At 43.8% G+C, this 17,379-nt stretch overlaps 1 protein-coding gene and 1 long non-coding RNA gene across 6 annotated transcripts in view; one reads left to right on the top strand and one right to left on the bottom strand.

Moving 5' to 3' along the window:
- Nucleotides 1–3,202: 3,202 nt before the first annotated feature.
- Nucleotides 3,203–4,321, bottom strand: LOC138497876 (uncharacterized). The gene is made up of 2 exons (XR_011278657.1): nt 3,907–4,321; nt 3,203–3,420 (listed from the first exon to the last, which is right to left on the bottom strand). It is a non-coding gene; the product is annotated as an uncharacterized lncRNA (long non-coding RNA).
- A 3-nt stretch (nt 4,322–4,324) lies between these two features.
- The window catches only part of ZHX1 (zinc fingers and homeoboxes 1), a 198,945-nt gene continuing 185,890 nt past the window's right edge, over nt 4,325–17,379 (top strand). For 3 of the 5 annotated variants that reach the window (XM_069621579.1, XM_069621578.1, XM_069621580.1), the window contains exons 1-2: nt 4,325–4,459; nt 10,057–10,183. The gene's annotated coding sequence lies outside the window, so the exon portion shown is untranslated. Of the gene's footprint in view, nt 4,487–5,445; nt 6,780–10,056; nt 10,184–17,379 lie in introns of those variants that run through there. The other 2 variants (XM_069621581.1, XM_069621582.1) reach the window with 2 other exon arrangements.

The raw sequence follows: 17,379 nt of genomic DNA, 5'->3' as shown, positions 1-17,379 counted from the left end.
ATCAACAATATAGCGGTTTTGTGCACCGCTGAAGACATTAATCAGATGAGTCAGGACTTGCAAACTCTTTAAAATGCCACTAGACCTGCACGTCAAATAACTTAGTTTACCTACTCGTCCTAAGAGAAATGCTGCTCTTGTAATCGAAATCTGCCGTATAAACTTACTTCCCGGTTTACAACAGCAGCGAGATACCCGCGGGCGACCACAACGGGCCACAGTCCCCCTATCAATGAGGTGGCAAACTACGTATAGAAGAAGCAAAATATCAAGTCTCCAACGTACTAATGTGAATTCTACACAGACAACATCCGGAACCTTAACCACACTAGGATCCCAACCGCATAGAGATACGAAGGATACATTCCCTGTGTAAGGCGGTGTAGAACAAGCACCCTGGTTAACTGAAGATACCAGGACTATTCACCACAAGAACTCAAGGGATTAATAACACCCGAGGACGAGTTAGATTACAAAGAATCCATCTCCGACTAAAGATGAGAACCCCTGCCTGAATCAGGATCTCACCATCTTTTCAACCCCCTCCACGGAATATACCAGCCACAATATATGAAGACAGACAATTTAGTACTGTTAATCAATATGGGAATCATACTCATTTGAAGAAAATGTATTGTATGTGATGTTTTGTTTCACGGTAACAATTGAAAAATGACCCACTCCTTAAGAAAGTTCCGAAATTATTTGATGAGAACTGAAACATGTCGAGTTCAATTATCTGGTGAAGTGACTAAACCGATGAAAGAATTAATCCTAATTAACAGGATAAATACAATTACACCAAAGACAGTTAATAATTTGAGTGATTGTGGAAAAACCCAAAGAACTTAGATGATGACCTACTAAAAGAGGTCCCCTCTTACCCTGTCACTGTTGATATGCGTTTTAGATCAATAGATTGTATTTTATACAGTGTTTTAACCATGAGCATTATTAGATATTTATGCTGTTTTTTGTATTGTGAATCCATTTAATAAAATTGAAATATGCACACAGAGATACAGCACTAGTATAATGTTTGTGACTGTTGATAGTAGCTAACTACCTCTTATATCTTACATAACCATTGGCAACCTCTTTGACGGATAGGTAATTTTAGCCACACAGTATACGTCCGTAGAGCATTGCTTTTAGAAACCCACTTCGGGCTTCTTTCTTACTATCATCATTTTTCCCTTGCTATCTTCGGACGTTGCTTTACTTTTGCCTGGTCCCTTAAGTGCATTTTCACTTATATCCATGTCGGCTTTCCCCAGTCCAAGATGCCTGCCGTGGTTATTATATACAATCTGGCACTTTACAGAGAGTAGTTGACATAGTGGTAGGACTACTGTCTATGATTTCAACGGCTTGTTAGCCTTGCCCCCCTTCGTGAACAAGCACTCAGTTTACCGCGAAACGTGTTGTAATAGGACTTGTCCCATGGCGTCCTGCCTCTGTTGTATTGCTGTTTTAAAGAATTGAATAAACTCGCAATTATTTTTTGATCAGAGTTTCTATTCTTTGGTTGGGGAGCTGTGGAGATGTCATGCATCCTCGTCTTGAGTGTGGTTCATTTTTCCTCTTTTTTCATTTTATATATATATATATATATATATATATATATATATATATACATACATACACACAGAGCAAAAAAATGAGTTCCTGAGGTGAACAACAGTGTACGGTAGTGCAGTAATCTGTAGATGTACACAGGGTGAACTATCGATCATTACTTTGCATAAACATCTAGTTCGCTTTGTGTATTCATTTTGTAAGAGGAAAGAAAGTAAGAGACTAAGCAGAGTGGATGGTGAGGCAGGCAGAGAACTGGACAAACGCAGTGGAATTTTGTAGTTTGCTGCCATCTAACTTTCAGAGTAGTTGGTATAAAGCAACAGGGTGATAAAGAGAGAATGTCAAGGACTATGTAATCAGCTCATGGGATGAGCACCAGTTCCACATATGTATGCAACCAGCAGGTTACAGGACTAGGTTTGCCTTCAAAAGCATTTGGCCGTGTGATCATGTACATTTTCAAATGTGTTCACCAGACAATATGATGCCTCTTTCCCAACAAACTGAAATATTTCTGACACCAAGATTTAGATACACCAACCTAAACTGGACTGTAAAGCATGGAGACAATGCATTAATTACATTAGCAATTATGCAATTATGAATTATTTAACAACTTACATTTTCAGGAATGGAATTGCATGACTGTCTTTTCAAAAGAATAAAGCTAACACATAGTCTTTGGCAGACAGGATATAGTTAGCTTAATGCATTATTATCCAAATTACTTCTGGTTGGCAATTATTTGAAAATGAAAAAAAGATTCTTGCCTGGAATTCTCAAACAGGCCTTTGGCACTTAAGGGTGGAGGAGAGGATTAGTGCTGCATGCTCTCTCTCTCACCATTAGCCCATTTGAAGTTGCAGTGAACAGAGAAAAAGAGGGCGGAGAGAGCCCTGAAGGCAAGAGAAATACAGGGCTAGCTGTGCTTTCATTGACCAGAGTAACTTAAATAGCCAGCTTTGCTACACAAGTGCCAATATAATTAACAAACCTACAGAATTGCATAGCAAATTGCTATGAAACACTGCTTATTTTATGTCTTGCTCTTTTCTCACTATGGCTCCAAATTCTAAGGGGTTCAATAATGCCTCTAAAGTGACCCCATTCGAACTCAATACAATAATATTCATCCTATTATTGAAGCACCTCACTGATGTCTCGTTCCAGCTTATTTGGAGCTACTTTTTTTCGGTCATGATTGATAATAGAAAAAGTCAGACCAGTGTGGTCACTAGCATGAGAATCCATCACACGCACAAACTGCACAGCTATGAAAAAGTAGCAGAGAGAAGACTTGCAGTCTAAAATGGATGAAGACTTGTCGTTCCGCCAGGTATATCTGGCTGAGATATTTCCATTGAAATGTTCCGCCCGGTATATCTGGCTTAGATATTTCCATTAAATCTCATGTTACAAACATGCATCCAAGAATTCAACTCAGTACCTGTATTCAACTCAGTACCTGTAATCCAGCACTGCATTCAACTCAACAGGACTTCCTTCTGCAACCTCATCACGCATTCAATTGCACTTTAAATCACCCATTACAAACAAGCAGCATGGAGGGGGGGAAATTTGCTACATGCCAATCTGAAAGAATATCACCTATACTCTTAGAAAGGGCTTCCGACCGGATTAGTTTGGGATTTTAATACACATTTATCAACAGGCATGGTTTTTCATTAAATCCCCCCCTTTTCAGCACAAGTCGAGCCAAGGGCTAAACCATCTTTATATGGAAGAACCAAGGGCGTCCCAGTTGCCACTTCTGTGTTCTCCACTTCTGTGAACGACGTCATAATCCATCATAACCGGACATTCCACCAGCCATGTTTCCTGTAAACATAGAATATCAAATTAAATAAAACAGTAGTACTCGAGAACGAGAGATCCATTAAAAGGCAACCTCTATACAAGAAAAGCATTAGGACTGATGGAGTCGCAAATCCGCTGGGTGGGAGACACGAGCGAGATCTGTTCAATAGCGCCCAGTCTGGACTAGCTCGTTTGTGCATTCTGCTGCATCTTGCATTAAAGGGAGGTACGGCATCCTCTTATCATTAACAATTACATACATAGTTTTGTCTATAAATGCCATTTTGAGGGACCGTGTGTCACAGTATCTGTAAGCACTTTTTCGCATTCCTCCTCCCTTGGAACTTCTGTATGTGAAACAATCACGTTTAGTCGGAAAAGTATGCAGTGGCTTGTCTGCAATACTAGCCGTCGAGAGCTTTAGTATGTTTAGAATTCTAGGAACCCCCGTTTGCTCGGTTCCCTCCGCTTTCCCGCAGGGTTCGCTCCCGCATACTCACTACTTACCGTCAGCCGTGAAACCCTCCGATCTCCAATACTACAATGCTCCTTCCGTTGTTCGTTACTAGCTCTAACCAATAACGTTGCTCTCCCGCTAGCCCTGTCCCCTAGTACCAGCTCGCAGAAACTATCCGCTGGCTTCTTCGGTTCGCTTTAAGCCTGCATTCAGTTGCGAGCATCCAGGCACCTATAGCCTTTACAGGGTGCTGCTCCATATGAGTGACATGTGTGTAAATCGCAGAGTACATGCAGCTATAGCTTCTTGTTAGCAAGTCACACAAGTTCACCCTGGCCAACCGATTTGCTGTGCAGGACGTCTACACTGAGACGTGACCTGACGTGCCAGTCACGTGATGGTAGCGTCGTTGCTAAGCTCTTTTCGTCCAATGAGAGCTGATCACTATCCTCGGGCACCGTCTGGTTCTGCTTATGGTTGGAGCACCCTCCTGTCAGTCAGTGCCGGAGCTCTGCTACGGGGTGGGTGGCACCCCGATGTACAGTAGGAGCCAGAGGAGGATGCCGGCCGGGCCCAAGGATCGCCGTGGTCGGATGTGACTCTGTGAGTCACTCAACATGCCAAGTATAGGTTGAGTAGTCGGGGGGCAGACTACTCCGGTCCGGCCGCAGTAGCTTGCTTCTGGGGCGGGCCTGGCCCCAGAAGGGGTGGCGGAGGGTGGGGCAGTTAGCCCTAAGCACCCAAGGCTGCCGCTGGTACAGGTTTGACTGGGCAGTCTCTCCTGTTCGGGGTCATAGCAGGGACTCCGTGTCTGGCTGCTTGACACATGTCCCGCTGAGGTAGCAGCTGCTCCCACCTCCTCTTGTTTCTGCTTGCCTCCCTGCTGTAGGCCGTTGGTGGTGCTGCTGCTGCTGCTGAGATCTGGGAACAGCAGAGATGAGCGAGGCTATTGCCTGGGGGAGAGCCCAGCAGCACAGCCTTTCCCGCACAGCTGTCCATGTGGCAAAAAGTGGTCGTACTAGTTGGTTTTACAGTTTGCTATTCTCATGGCAGGAAGTGGGGGCTGAGACCCAAAGGAACACAGAACAAGACTGGGCATGCGGGCTTACCTGAACCACCCCAGGTGACTTGGGGACAACATCACCTCTCTGTAGAATTAATATACACAATATGAGAAGGTGCTGAGAGCATCATCTGGCCACTGTGGCACATTAGGATCCCGTGACTCCATAGAGATAATTGGGTTGCTCATTGTTTATTTGACAGCGTTTTTGAAAGTCTCACCCGTGTGTCTGCAAATGCAAGTGAATATGTGCCTTGTCTTCAGCCTTGGAATACTTGACATCTTGAGCATTTTAAATAGCGGATGATAGCCCTTTTGCTTTATTAGAAGGTTGAGTCCCGTTTTGAAAAACACTTTATACATTTTTTTATATCGCCCATACAAGATTAAGTGGAGTACTTGTGTAGTGTTATGAAAGAGGGTAATATATATGAAATATGATTAATAAAGTGGTACTTTTTGGAATAATTAATTTGATTACACTATTATTTCAGAAGTTGATAATGGAAGATTTATTTTCAGTTCTGAGGCAAAATTATTTTTAGTAATCATTCAGAGTTAATTTCCCACCTAGTCGTAATGCAGCCATGCTTGCAGATTGACTCCAAAATGCTGTTTGGCTGGTGCTAAGGAGTAACTGCAAAGCAGAGGTTCACGACCGCTATTTGCGCATCCTTAATAAAATAAGTGCGAGTTCCAAAAGTGTATTTGATCATTTGAAGTGATTTGTGGCTGTTTGTTTTATTTTACTTCTATAGTGCTGTACACCGTGCCTTATACAAATTAATGAGATGGTACAAATAATTATATGATGGCAAAACCAATAACAGATGCAATAGAAAGAAGGAAAGCATAAGAGCATGTCAAAACAGAAGCGAGCATTTATCGATCCATAAGAACAATGAAAACTAGGGTCAAGCAACACAGTAAACACTGGAGGTTCAAAAATAAGACGCCCCCCGCATAAGGATCAGTAACCTTGTGGGGATCGGGCCAATTCTAAAAGTTCTAAGCAGTTCGAATGGCTGGGCCAGAAGAGAAAATCACATTTATCATCTGGTGCTACTTTAAACTTCTTTTGAATACTAAACTAGACAGGCACTGATGAACTTTTTAATGTTCATTAAGGGGTTTGTGTGGGGTGCTAGCAGGGCAGAAAGCAAGAGGACATCCTGGACATGTGCTCCTATTGGTCTGGTACACAACTATTATTGGTGGCTAATGGCGGTTCTGCAAAATGATGCAGAAATTTGCTAAGGGGGTTAGAGACGGAGATAACAGAAAAACATTTGTAAATGGGAAAGTTAATGAAGGCAAAAGTGTTTTAATTACTGAATGATGTGTTCAGTATGCAAAGTAAATCCTTCATATAGCACACTCCTATTGTTTTCCAATATCTCAAATGGGCACTGAAATGCAACCCACTTTTTCGCACTGATGGCTTTATCACCAGCAGAGTAGACTGGGCCATGCAGCTCCGCAACACTTATAAAATTCCTTACATTGGCAGGGATGCTAGCGCACCAAATTTAAGAAAAAAAGGGAGAGGGCTCACCTTATAAGGACAGAGTGGTGTGCTACGCATACAGGGTTTATGCCGATCACTGTACTTATGAAAATATTGGTTGTGATCATGTCTTGCACATGGAGCATCATTTGTGGGCTGAACAGCAGTGAACGGTAATGCCCCGTGAAAAGCTACCCTTAGACACGAAAAGGTGAAGGATTAACTAGCAGAAGAGGATGCTTGCCTTGTGCACAGAACAGGTACAACACGGCCAGCAGCAACACAAGATTTCCTCATACATACTAGTACATCATGGGCTCTGGCACTGAAGGTTTCCATCGTACAAAGAACAGGTACATTACTAATCTTGAGCGTTCACTAAAGGTGCCTTTCACTCTAACTCGACAAACCAGTCAGGAGTATTGCATTTGATCTGTTTACTTTGTCTTTATAAAATATAAGGTTTATGATGAATGTTAGTCAATGAGTACACTCGTTAAAGATAATTCCATATTATGATGCTACCACCATTTTAGATTTTTAAATTCAGCTCCTCCTTGCGATGGTTTCTCATTCCTCTACAAAGGCAGTGTTTTCATTTTAAGTCAGAACTGTTTCATAAGGTGCCTGGTGGAATTCTATAATTATCCTCCCATAACCGTACCTAAATTGGGGGTTTGGGATGATTCATTCATTACCTTTTGCTATTAGTACGTTTCATGACAATTGAAAGTTGTTTCATGTTTACTTCGGGACCATCTTGTGCACGTGTGTGTGTGTACGTGTACGTGAGCTGCTCGTCGGTGAATCTAGTGTGTCACTAATATTTATGTGCATCAAAATTGGTGTAGGAATGTTGTAATGTGTGATAATTGTTAAGGTGTGCTCGGTGGAAATGTAATGTTGAAGGTGTCGGGTGCAAAGTGGAGAGGCATTACCAGAATCCTCACAGTTGGCTTGCACGTAGGGCAGCTTGGGTTTCTCTCAAGGAGGAAAGGGAATGTTTCAATAGCTGTAAGAAATATCGTTGTCTTTTAAAGTCAAATTGCATGGAAGTGAGATGGTACTTTCATTTGTGTACAAACTGATTTATCACGACCACATGATTACACACAGATTGGCAATGTCTTGCAAATATGTAGTTGTTGTCAGGAATGTGTGTAGTTTGTAGGGCATTGTGTACTCTCTCCTCGTTCCCCAGCAGCAGCTCCTGCTTAGGTGATGCCTAATACAGAGGAGATGGTTTAGCTCCAGCTCATCAAACTTTACATTTCGAACCCTGTGGTTACAAGCCCACATCACACCTTCTTGGGAGGTGGCTTGTTGGCTAAATCCGCAGGATAGGATCTTAAATTGTGTGGGGAATAGTACTTCATAGCTAGATGTGAAGGTTACATCTTTTTAGAAACGGTTATTGAAGATGAATACGGATTGCTTAAATACCTCGTCTAATAGGAAAGCCAATGGCAAGTCAAAGTTTGGAACCAATTAGTAATATATTTCATGGGGAATTAGTTCCCAGGTCTGCAAGTCTATTTAACCAGATTGTGATGAATGACTTTTGCCCAGGTTCATTTTCTGAAGGGATATTTGTTTATTTTCCTTTTAACCGAATAGAGTGCACATTAGATGGACCTTTGGTCAGTTAAGCTCTTAAATTTGACTAATAAAATATTCTCAAAGGTCTTCGTGAATTATTTATGAATAATCACTTGGGGTGTTAGTTTACCATTGTCTGAACCATTTTATTCCAGTACCTCTGTTGTTTTGAATTCCTGCTGTCTGATCGTGCCCATTGAATATGCCAAAATAAAAAGGAGACCCAATAATTGGCATTCTTCTTGATATTTGCAGGACTTGTGGTTCTGGGGAATAATACACCCTTTACAGGGATATGTGTTTGAGCTGTTCACAAGCACAAATCCTTAATTTATCATTCCAGCATTGATCTGCAAGGGCATACTAGCCTGAAAATTGACTTTTATATTTTAAAGAAAAAAGGTGCTGGTAATTCTGTCTTCAATAGGGAGAATCCTTAATTGGACCTCACTTTCATACTGCTGTTTGCCGAAAAGTATAGTGCACATCTGTATCTATCTCTACTGTGGCTGTCTTGCCAGTTACCGTAGCATATGCATTCCTGCTAACAGCCTGCTGGAACCCAAGTTCCAAAACAAGCTAAGGAGATGAGAGCAATCTGAAGAGGGGTCCTACCATCCTAGAATCTCTTAAGCCATTTTCACTTCTTGAGCCTCCTCACTTCCAGCATTGAACGCATTCTTGGACTGACAGCTCCAGGAAAATACTCTTGCCACAGCAGCCTGTATTGGCCCATTACAGAAGTCTTGCAATGGACCAATTTGATGTGGCAAATTGAGCATATAAGGGTTGTAAGTTCCATTCCTTTAACTTGAATTAGACATCAGAAAAACAAGGTTTAACCTGGAACTTTATTGGGCTACAGTTTGCCTAAAGGTCTCAGCCATAGACGTGAAGATAAAGGCTCCAAGGAGAGCACAAGACCCTTCCATCGCCCATCCTAGAGAACCCCTTGGGGTGAATTGCTGTTTTGTCATGGCCTCCCTGCTCCGTGAACACCAGTAACCAGGTTCCTCCTCACTGATGGTCACAGTGCTCTCTAGGTCGTATGTCCTGGTTTGGACAGACAAGAAAAGGACTTCCCCCTTATTCCTACAGACCCTCGACAGGGCCTCTCAGCAGCCAAGTAGCCAATGAATAGCACTAAGGTCTTTGCTTCCAGAAACGGCTTTTGAGTCGACTTGATCCCTTTTTAAATGATCTTCGTGCCACTGTAGGCCCCCCAGAGGTGCCTTTTGACACCGCTTTTTTTCGACCCCTCATGTCGCTGACTTAACTATCCTATCGCCTCTCTGCATTCCTGCCGTCGTCTAGCCAATCACTTGCTGTCGAACCGCATTGCTGAGCCTCGACCGCTTTCAGACACCAACTCAATCATTGCCTGCCTGTTCTTGGGCCCATTCAAGTGGATCATTGCTGCAGGACTGTATCGAACAGTGGTTCTGCCTCATGGCATGGTTTTAAGACCCTACTCTTTACCTTTTTTTTTAAACAATATTTTCTCTATACCTGAGCACTGATGCAGTGACTTGCCTGGCTAGCTATGTGTAGGGGTTTTATCCACCATTCACCCATCTACTCCTGTATAACCGTAGTCCGTTGAGTTTAGTTACAGTATTGTTATGTCTATATTTATAAAATGCCAAGTAGGAATGAATGTACGCTCTACAAATACTTGTTCTATGATTTATGTTATGCTGTTGAAAAAGATCTTTGACATCCGGAATGGGGATTTCTTAGAGTGCAAGACTATGAAATATCATTCAATTGGGTCTATTTGTACACAGAGCGCACTGCGGATGCCTAAAATGCAGCGCTACACTGATGGCACATTTTCATTTTGTTTATTTCACATCTGTAGTGGTTTATTTTCAAGGCGTGACTTTTGAAAACCTACTTGTTTGTGTATTTCACTTTTCTTTTGCCTTGTAGCTAAACTGATTGTGTTCAAGAGCAGTCCTTGCCGCCTGTACTTGTTTTGAATCCTTTGTTTTCATGTGAATTATTTATGCTCCTCTTTCCATATTCCAGAGTTTGGTCGATCATATCGAGCAGAAAAGCGTCGCACTCAAGGCATGCAGCTTCATTTATTTGTCATGTGAGCACTGGGCTCCTTGTTCCAAAGCTAATGGCTTGACTATATCTTCTCGGTTGAATGGTAAGGCACCCTAACTTATATTTTAAGCAAAATGTCTCTGTCCCTCATTGCTGTCCTGCTATGGGTGCTTACCTAAGAGCAGCATGGGAGCTCAGCAGAGGTGGGCCGGGAGAGTGCAACATTGGGACAGGAAATATAGTTTTCTCTGGTTAGAAAGGTATGGGCGTTAACTGTTTGCACAGTCCCTGAATAAGAATTAATAGACCACGCTTCAAGGTGGGACGTCTGGGCAATGTTTGTCTTGGTTGTCATATCCTCCAACGCTAGACTTCTTAGGCCATGTTCAGTTACCCCTTACAGTTGGCAATAATCAGCATGAATATAGAACACATTGTTAGTATTTTCTATTTTTTATACAAGAGCTGTCACAAAAGCACACTTTGTCGAACAATATTAACATTCGTATTCACTCAACAAATGAAACGATGCGAGTTAGGTTTATCAGACACAAGATGCAGGGACCTGTCCGCTTTTTGGCCTTCATTACAAAAGTGAGATGATTCATGCGTCCTGTGGCGAATCAGAAGGAATCGGACTCGGGTTTCTTTATTAAAGAAAACTGGGACATGCCTTCATTTCCCTATACTATAAGGCATCTCTACCTAACAAAACTAGGTACGGTGCTCGTCGGTTGTCAGTGAAAGTCTTAAAAAGTTATCTCTCCACCATCCAAACTAACTCTATCTGACCGTACTACTAATATAATAACTAAGGACAGGTGAATGACTCCCTTCCCCTGTTATATTTTCTTCTTGTGAGCTTGAGTTCAATAGGTTATCCTCCAAATAGTTTCTGGAGACAATTTTTTTATCAATTCACACAGTTCATTCAGTACTCTCATGGGCTTTCCTCACGCTTCTCTTTGGTTACAGAATTCCGTTTTTGTCTTCTTTTCCTTACGACCTTCTTTATCAACAACCCTGTTTCTCTTGATCCCTGTTATGGTTGTCCAATGTGGACAAGCCTATCCTTTGATACTTTCTTTGGTTCTTGGCCTCTCTGCTTTATTTATTGTTTCCTGATTGATCAGAGTATGAACATTCCAGAATAATTACAAGCCAAATTTTGCCATTAAACTCGATCTCAGTCTCTGCGCTCTTCTGAGGCACTGTTCCTAGGTTTAACCGTGCAAGACCTGGTGGCCGTTCTTTTTTTGTTGCAGCTGCTTCTTTATGGAATAGGTTACCTTTGTTGCTTCTTGCTAGGGAACATTCTCTATCTTTTCGTCAGATGTTGAAAACATTTCTGTTTTTAATTCATCTTTGTTTTAGGTTTCTTCCGCCTCTTCAGTTTTAGTGCAAAGATGCCCATGTTGGTGGTTGTTGCGCTGTATAAATGCGTCTAACTTTACATTCAACAATATTGATTCTCATTCCCTCTTCTGGGTATTAACGTAATATTTTCCTCATTCTCACTGGGATGAGTATGAGTGTTCCAGTAACGATTCTCATTCACTTGTCTAGATATCAATGTAAAATACTCTTCTCCTTTACTGGTACGAGTATGAACATTCCAATTATGATTCTCTGGCATCAAAAAGATTGTGACACAGTCGAAAACAACTGCAGAGAAGCTGGCTTCAGGTAGCCCCCTTGGAGCTTTCACATCATGCGACTACGGATTACCTGACTTTATAAAATTGCCTATCACCTTCACCATTGTTGTTGGTACAGCTTGTTACAGCTTGCTTCACCGCAGCAGACATTCTAGCACCGCTGAAACTTGTAAGGAAACCTGGCCGTCCTTCTGCTTCCTGGTTTACTCCTGAATTGCGTATGCTGCGGGGTAAGGCCTGGAAATCGGAACGTAAATGGTGTTCAAAATATGTCTCGGAACTTAAATCCATCTATAAATTAGAACCAGCCACCTATCCCTCAGCTATAAAATCTGCTAAATGACTTCCTTTGGGCAAGCCATTTAGCTGGCGCTAACACCTCTAAACCATTATCCCAGACTATGAAGGACCTTCTGATTCCTAAAGTGGCTACAACCTTCTCTGCTGCTCAATCATTGTGTAACGATCTAACTGATCAGTTTGTGTTATGTTACTTGGCATTTATATAGTGCTCTATATATCATTGGTATGACCTCAAAGCGCTGGTAGGTTGCATGCCCTCGGGAACCGTAGCTCTGGTCAGTAGAGAGAGAAAGTGTCGTAGTGTGCGTGGGTGCAGCTGATGACAATTGCCGGGTGGTAGCTGAATCCTAGCGTTAAGTGTGTTGCTGGAGATATCAGTTGGATGTGTGCAGTCTGGTGGGTGGACACCCAGACTGGGCTTTGGCTGCATTAGGCCTGAAGAACGCATATGTGAGCGACTTAGCCGGAATGTACTCGGCTAGCTGCATTTTATTAGGGTGATGAGGTGTTCATGGGGTAGTATTCGTATGTGAACAGCTAGGCCGAATTAATCGGGGGTATAGCTGTGTTCTAGTTGAGTGATGGTGTATAGTAGAACGTAAGCATAGTGATGTAATCTGATGGTTCTCTTTAAAGCGCCCAAGACCAGGCACGTGAACAGGATGGCAGGGGACATTGCGACATGAGGGGCATACGGGTATACAGCAACAGCATGGGGAACAGGAAAGCAGGGTACACAGACACACATGTTTTCAACTAAGTGTGGCATATGCTTTCACAATTCCATCTAAGTGTAGGACATGTAACAATCCTATTTCTATCTAGATGCGATCCAAGGCAATGTTCACGGGTTCATCTAAGTGTGGCACATGCCATCACTCACAATTCCAACTAAGTGAGGCACATGCTACCATTCACGATTCCGTTTAGGTGAGGCACATCCCAAGGTTAAGAATTGCATCTAGGTGTGGCACATGCTAACAATGTATGTTAGTATGTAAATGCAAGGCAACATTTACAGTCCAGCCATGAATAGTTTTGGGCTGGTGGTAACAAATCTCTCTAAGTATGAATGGTGTAAGTCTACGGTAGTCTACATTATGGAAAGGTAAGGTAGAGTGACGGCGGCTTTCTGTAGTAGAGTAATTGCTCTACGCCCCACCCATGCTACACTTAGTTTTTGTTGGTGTCTGTTGACTGTTTGCTTCATTGGCTTCCCCTGCGGACACCTGCAGACACATCTTTTTTTTTAATTTGTATTTGGAGCTGCCCTTTGCCTTGGGGCCCTTAGCCGCGAGGGCTGCACGGGCAGAGGGCTGCCCTGGGAAGGTCACTTAAGAGGGCGGACTGGCCAATCGCGAGCCAGGGGCGGGCTGGGAGGTGGGAGGAGGGAAGAGCAGGGAGAAAGTGGGTGCAAGGCTGTGGTGTGGGGGCATCAGACGGCGAGATGGGATCAAACGGAGGCCCAGTAGTTCCACCTCACCTGCAGTGAAAACGATTTGAGATCATTAGAGGTAAGGTAGAGGGCTCCTCCTTTTTTATTTTCCTTCTACCACTACTCCATTTCCATTGTGGCCGGATTTAGAAAATGCCCCCAGCTTTGTTGGGGTTGATTCTTTTCATCACATTAACTCACAAGATATCATAAAGGCAGCTGAAAATCTAAATTCGACATCTCCCATGGATGACATTCCCGTTATCAGTTTAAGGTGATGGTGAAGGGAGATGGAAGAGGTCTTCACTGAAGCTCTAAACTCTCTCTTCTTCATGGATTCATAACTGCTGTTTTAGAGCTTGTGTAGGTCTTTCCATTGCTAAAGAAGCCGAGTCTGGATGCAGACGTGTTGTCAATTTATCGCCCAATATCATTGCTCCCCTTCATTATCAAAATGTTAGTCTGTCAAATCTCGGCTTACTGGACTCCGCTCAAGTCTGTTTCCATCGTCATATGGGCACAGTGTCTGTGTTAGACTCTGTGATAGACGAGCTAGTCAGGATTAGGGATGGAGGGCGGTGTGGCAGGCCTGATCTTATTGGACCTGTCCGCCACTTTCCACCCTAGTGACCATTCAATCTTCTTGTCCAGATTGCAAAACATCGGCATTTGTGGCAGTGTTTTTGATTGGTTTGTCTCCTTTCTTGAGTCAAAGAAACAAACTGTCTCTTTAACTCCTTTTAGATCATCGCCTGTGGCAGTCACCTGTGGGGTTCCTCAGGCTCAGCATTTCCCCACTTCTTTTTAATGTTTTGTTCAACCCTTCGTCTTATTCGATCTTTTGATTTTCATTTCTTCTGTTATGCCGATGATGCGCACATTCTTTTCAGATTAGACCTGGAACATGCTGCTACTGCTGCTCGCCTAAAAACTTGCCTCGATGCAGTGAGAAGTTGGATGAGCCTAAACTGTTTGAAACTGAATGGGGGAAAAAACTGAGGAGCTAGTGGTGGCTCCTTCTTTTCCCTTTGTGCTCGACACTGGAGCACTGGCCATCGGAGCTTGGCACTTTACCTACACTTGCTAAGACCGTGAAAGATCTGGGGGCGAAAATGTCCACTTTGTCTATGGACACCCAAGTAGGTGCCATTTGTAGTACCGTTTTTTTTCAAGTTGAGAAAAATTGAGGAAAATTCTGCCTTCTATTCCTGATGCATGCCCATGTCGTTGCCGCCTTATTGAACGGCTGCCCTGATTACTGTAATGCCATGCTACTGGCTCAGCCAGCTTATGTACTTAATCAGTTGTAGGTGCTTCAAAATGCAGCAGTTCGGCTAGTTACAGGTATTCCTTATGGCAGGCTGGTTTCTTGTGCCGGATGGCAACTGTATTGGTTGCCTGTTGTGGACGGCATACAATTGTCCTTATTCCTCAATCATCTGATTTTGCAGGGCAGAGGTTGTACGTTTCTGCAGGACAAACTAATGCCTTTTGCCCCGGCAGATCCTTGCGATCGGCCTCACTTTCTCTTTTCACTGTTCCACGCTATCGATTAGAATGTGAGGATGGGCTTTTTCAGTAGCGTGCCCGAAGCTGTGGAATTCCCTTCTGCCCCCTTTGTTTAGAATCCAGGATTTTACTCAGTTTAAATGGCTTCTAAAGACCTATTTGTTTAAATTCCTTCAGTCTCCCTGTGGTTTCTTTTAGCGCCCTGATGCCGATGGTGAAGGGTTTTGCTCTATAGAAGTAACCCATTGATTCTCATTCACTTTTCTAGACATCAATATGATCTACTCTTGTCCCTCACTGCAACGATTATGAGCATCCAATAACTTTTCTTCATTCCCCCCTCCCGGGTTTCCTGTCTTGCCTGTTCCCTTTTTAGCGGATAGGAATAACGTCATTGGGATCTCAATTCTTTCTGGTCATCGCTTTGGTTTGTCAAGTTGGCTTCTGCTGTTTCCTTTACATCTATTTCTCTGTGTTGCTGTAGCTGTAGGCACTCTGGTCTTTCAGTTAGCGGCTTGTTCCGTATCGGTAAAGCGGTATCAGCAGTGTTTCCAGGACTCCTGTTGCACCAAACGCTCTTTGTGGGCGCGCTACCACTCTCCATCTTATTATTTTCCCAGCTGTTAGGACGCGGTGTGCCTCACTTCACGTCTCTTCTTGTAGTTCTGAGATGCTGCATTTCTCCCTCTGGTTCCTGGTCTCTCCATTTCAGGACGTGGAGTGTCCAGCCTCTGCTCGATTGTCGGCGTGCGAGCTGCTTCGTAACTCGCAGACTTTTATTCTCCAGGCTCCTCCCCCTTTTTATATGCTACGCAGTGTCATGATCTCTGCTTCCAAAAGATCAGGACTTGCCCGACTCCCTTGGAAGCAGACCCATAACCCCGGTTCCGAGTGCCAGCCAGTCCCAATTGGGACCTTTTGGACCCTGTCCTGGCGCCAGTGGCACCAGGCTCATAAAGATGCCCAGTCCCAGTGCTGGAAGCGCCGGGCTCATAATGCTTGGGTGGACTTACCTGCAGCAGACCATGCTGCTTACTTACCTGCCAGTTGAACCCCTGATCCTCTTCTGTTTGGGACTACTTTTCCTGTTGGGTGGGGCAGGAGCCACTCCCTAGGTTCAGAACACTGGAACTCTTCTGGAAAGCAGGAACTCTTTTCTTCCCTAGGCGTGGCTGTGGAAGGAGACACCTAAGCACTACAGGAGGCTATTTAAACCACACCCGATGGATGAATCTTGCTTTGCGTTATTCTGCATTCTCTGCAGCAGAACGCTCATCGTGTCTTCTGCTTCTGATCCTGGGCCAAAGGGAACAAAGGCTTACCATCCTGGAATTCAGTCTTCAGCAGCACCTGTAAAGACAAAGAAAGAACAGGTTAGCACTACGGTCTTCAGTGGCAGTGCATCTCTTACCTGGCCCATCGGCTGTCACCAACGCCTCGCGCTGCATTCCGGCATCTGAAAGACAAAGGCTTACCTACTCTTCGCATGCTCCGGAGGTCTTCACACTGCATTCCGGCATCTGAAAGACAAAAGCTTACCAGCTCTTCGCACGCTCCGGAGGCCTTCGGCGCTGCATCCCGCACCTGAAAGACAAAAGAAGGTGCGTTTAAAGACATTGGGCAACTTTATTACTCACGTGCCATTACTCCTTCCCACGCCGAATCCAGTGGGTATTCCAGCACTCTTCAGCTTCTCTAAAGCTCCGAACTTGTACCTGCAAGATAAAAGGGACAGTTAGTGCACATCGTGAAGCAGGCTACAAGCGCTTACTTACATGCTTCCAGGCGCTTCTATTCCTCACGCGGGTTAGATCCTCAACTCTCATCAGCCCGCCATCCGCCATCGCCGGAACCCTGCAAAACAAGAGATAGCATTACAAAAGACTTTTAAGACATTTGAAGTGCCCAGAACTTACAGTTCGTGCAGTTAACGACGGACAGCAGTCCTCTGAGGTCAAGAGGCCTGCACCCTTATCCAGTGAAGAAACTGGTTACTGCACCCTGCCCCGAGGCAGATGGAGAGCTCGGCGTTCACTTACCTAAGGTGAGGGCGTTAACCTTTGGGGTTCTACAGGAGAAGAGAAAGGGAAGAGGAGAGAGGCACCCAATAACCCCAGTTCATTAATCCCATATTTTCTATCTGCAGACATCTTACTCTTCGAGTCAGACATACAGTGCACAGAGGTCCAGCCCAAAGAGCCAACTGTGTGTTACACATCACCTTTGAAGATACGGCATTCACCCAGTCAAGACTGGCGCCTCTGCGGGAATCAGGTGAGCGTTACACGCAGCCATGGGTTTTCCCCGGCATAGCTTTGTATTCCTTTCTCTCTTTTTCCCATGGCTTCTCTTCTTTCCACAGTTCTTCTTTCTCGTCTCAGTAAATGGGATTTT

Source organism: Ambystoma mexicanum, chromosome 5q (assembly GCF_040938575.1).
Source record: "Ambystoma mexicanum isolate Mex_15411 chromosome 5q, UKY_AmexF1_1, whole genome shotgun sequence".
NCBI lineage: Eukaryota > Metazoa > Chordata > Amphibia > Caudata > Ambystomatidae > Ambystoma > Ambystoma mexicanum.
This window is presented reverse-complemented; position numbering and strand designations above follow the sequence as displayed.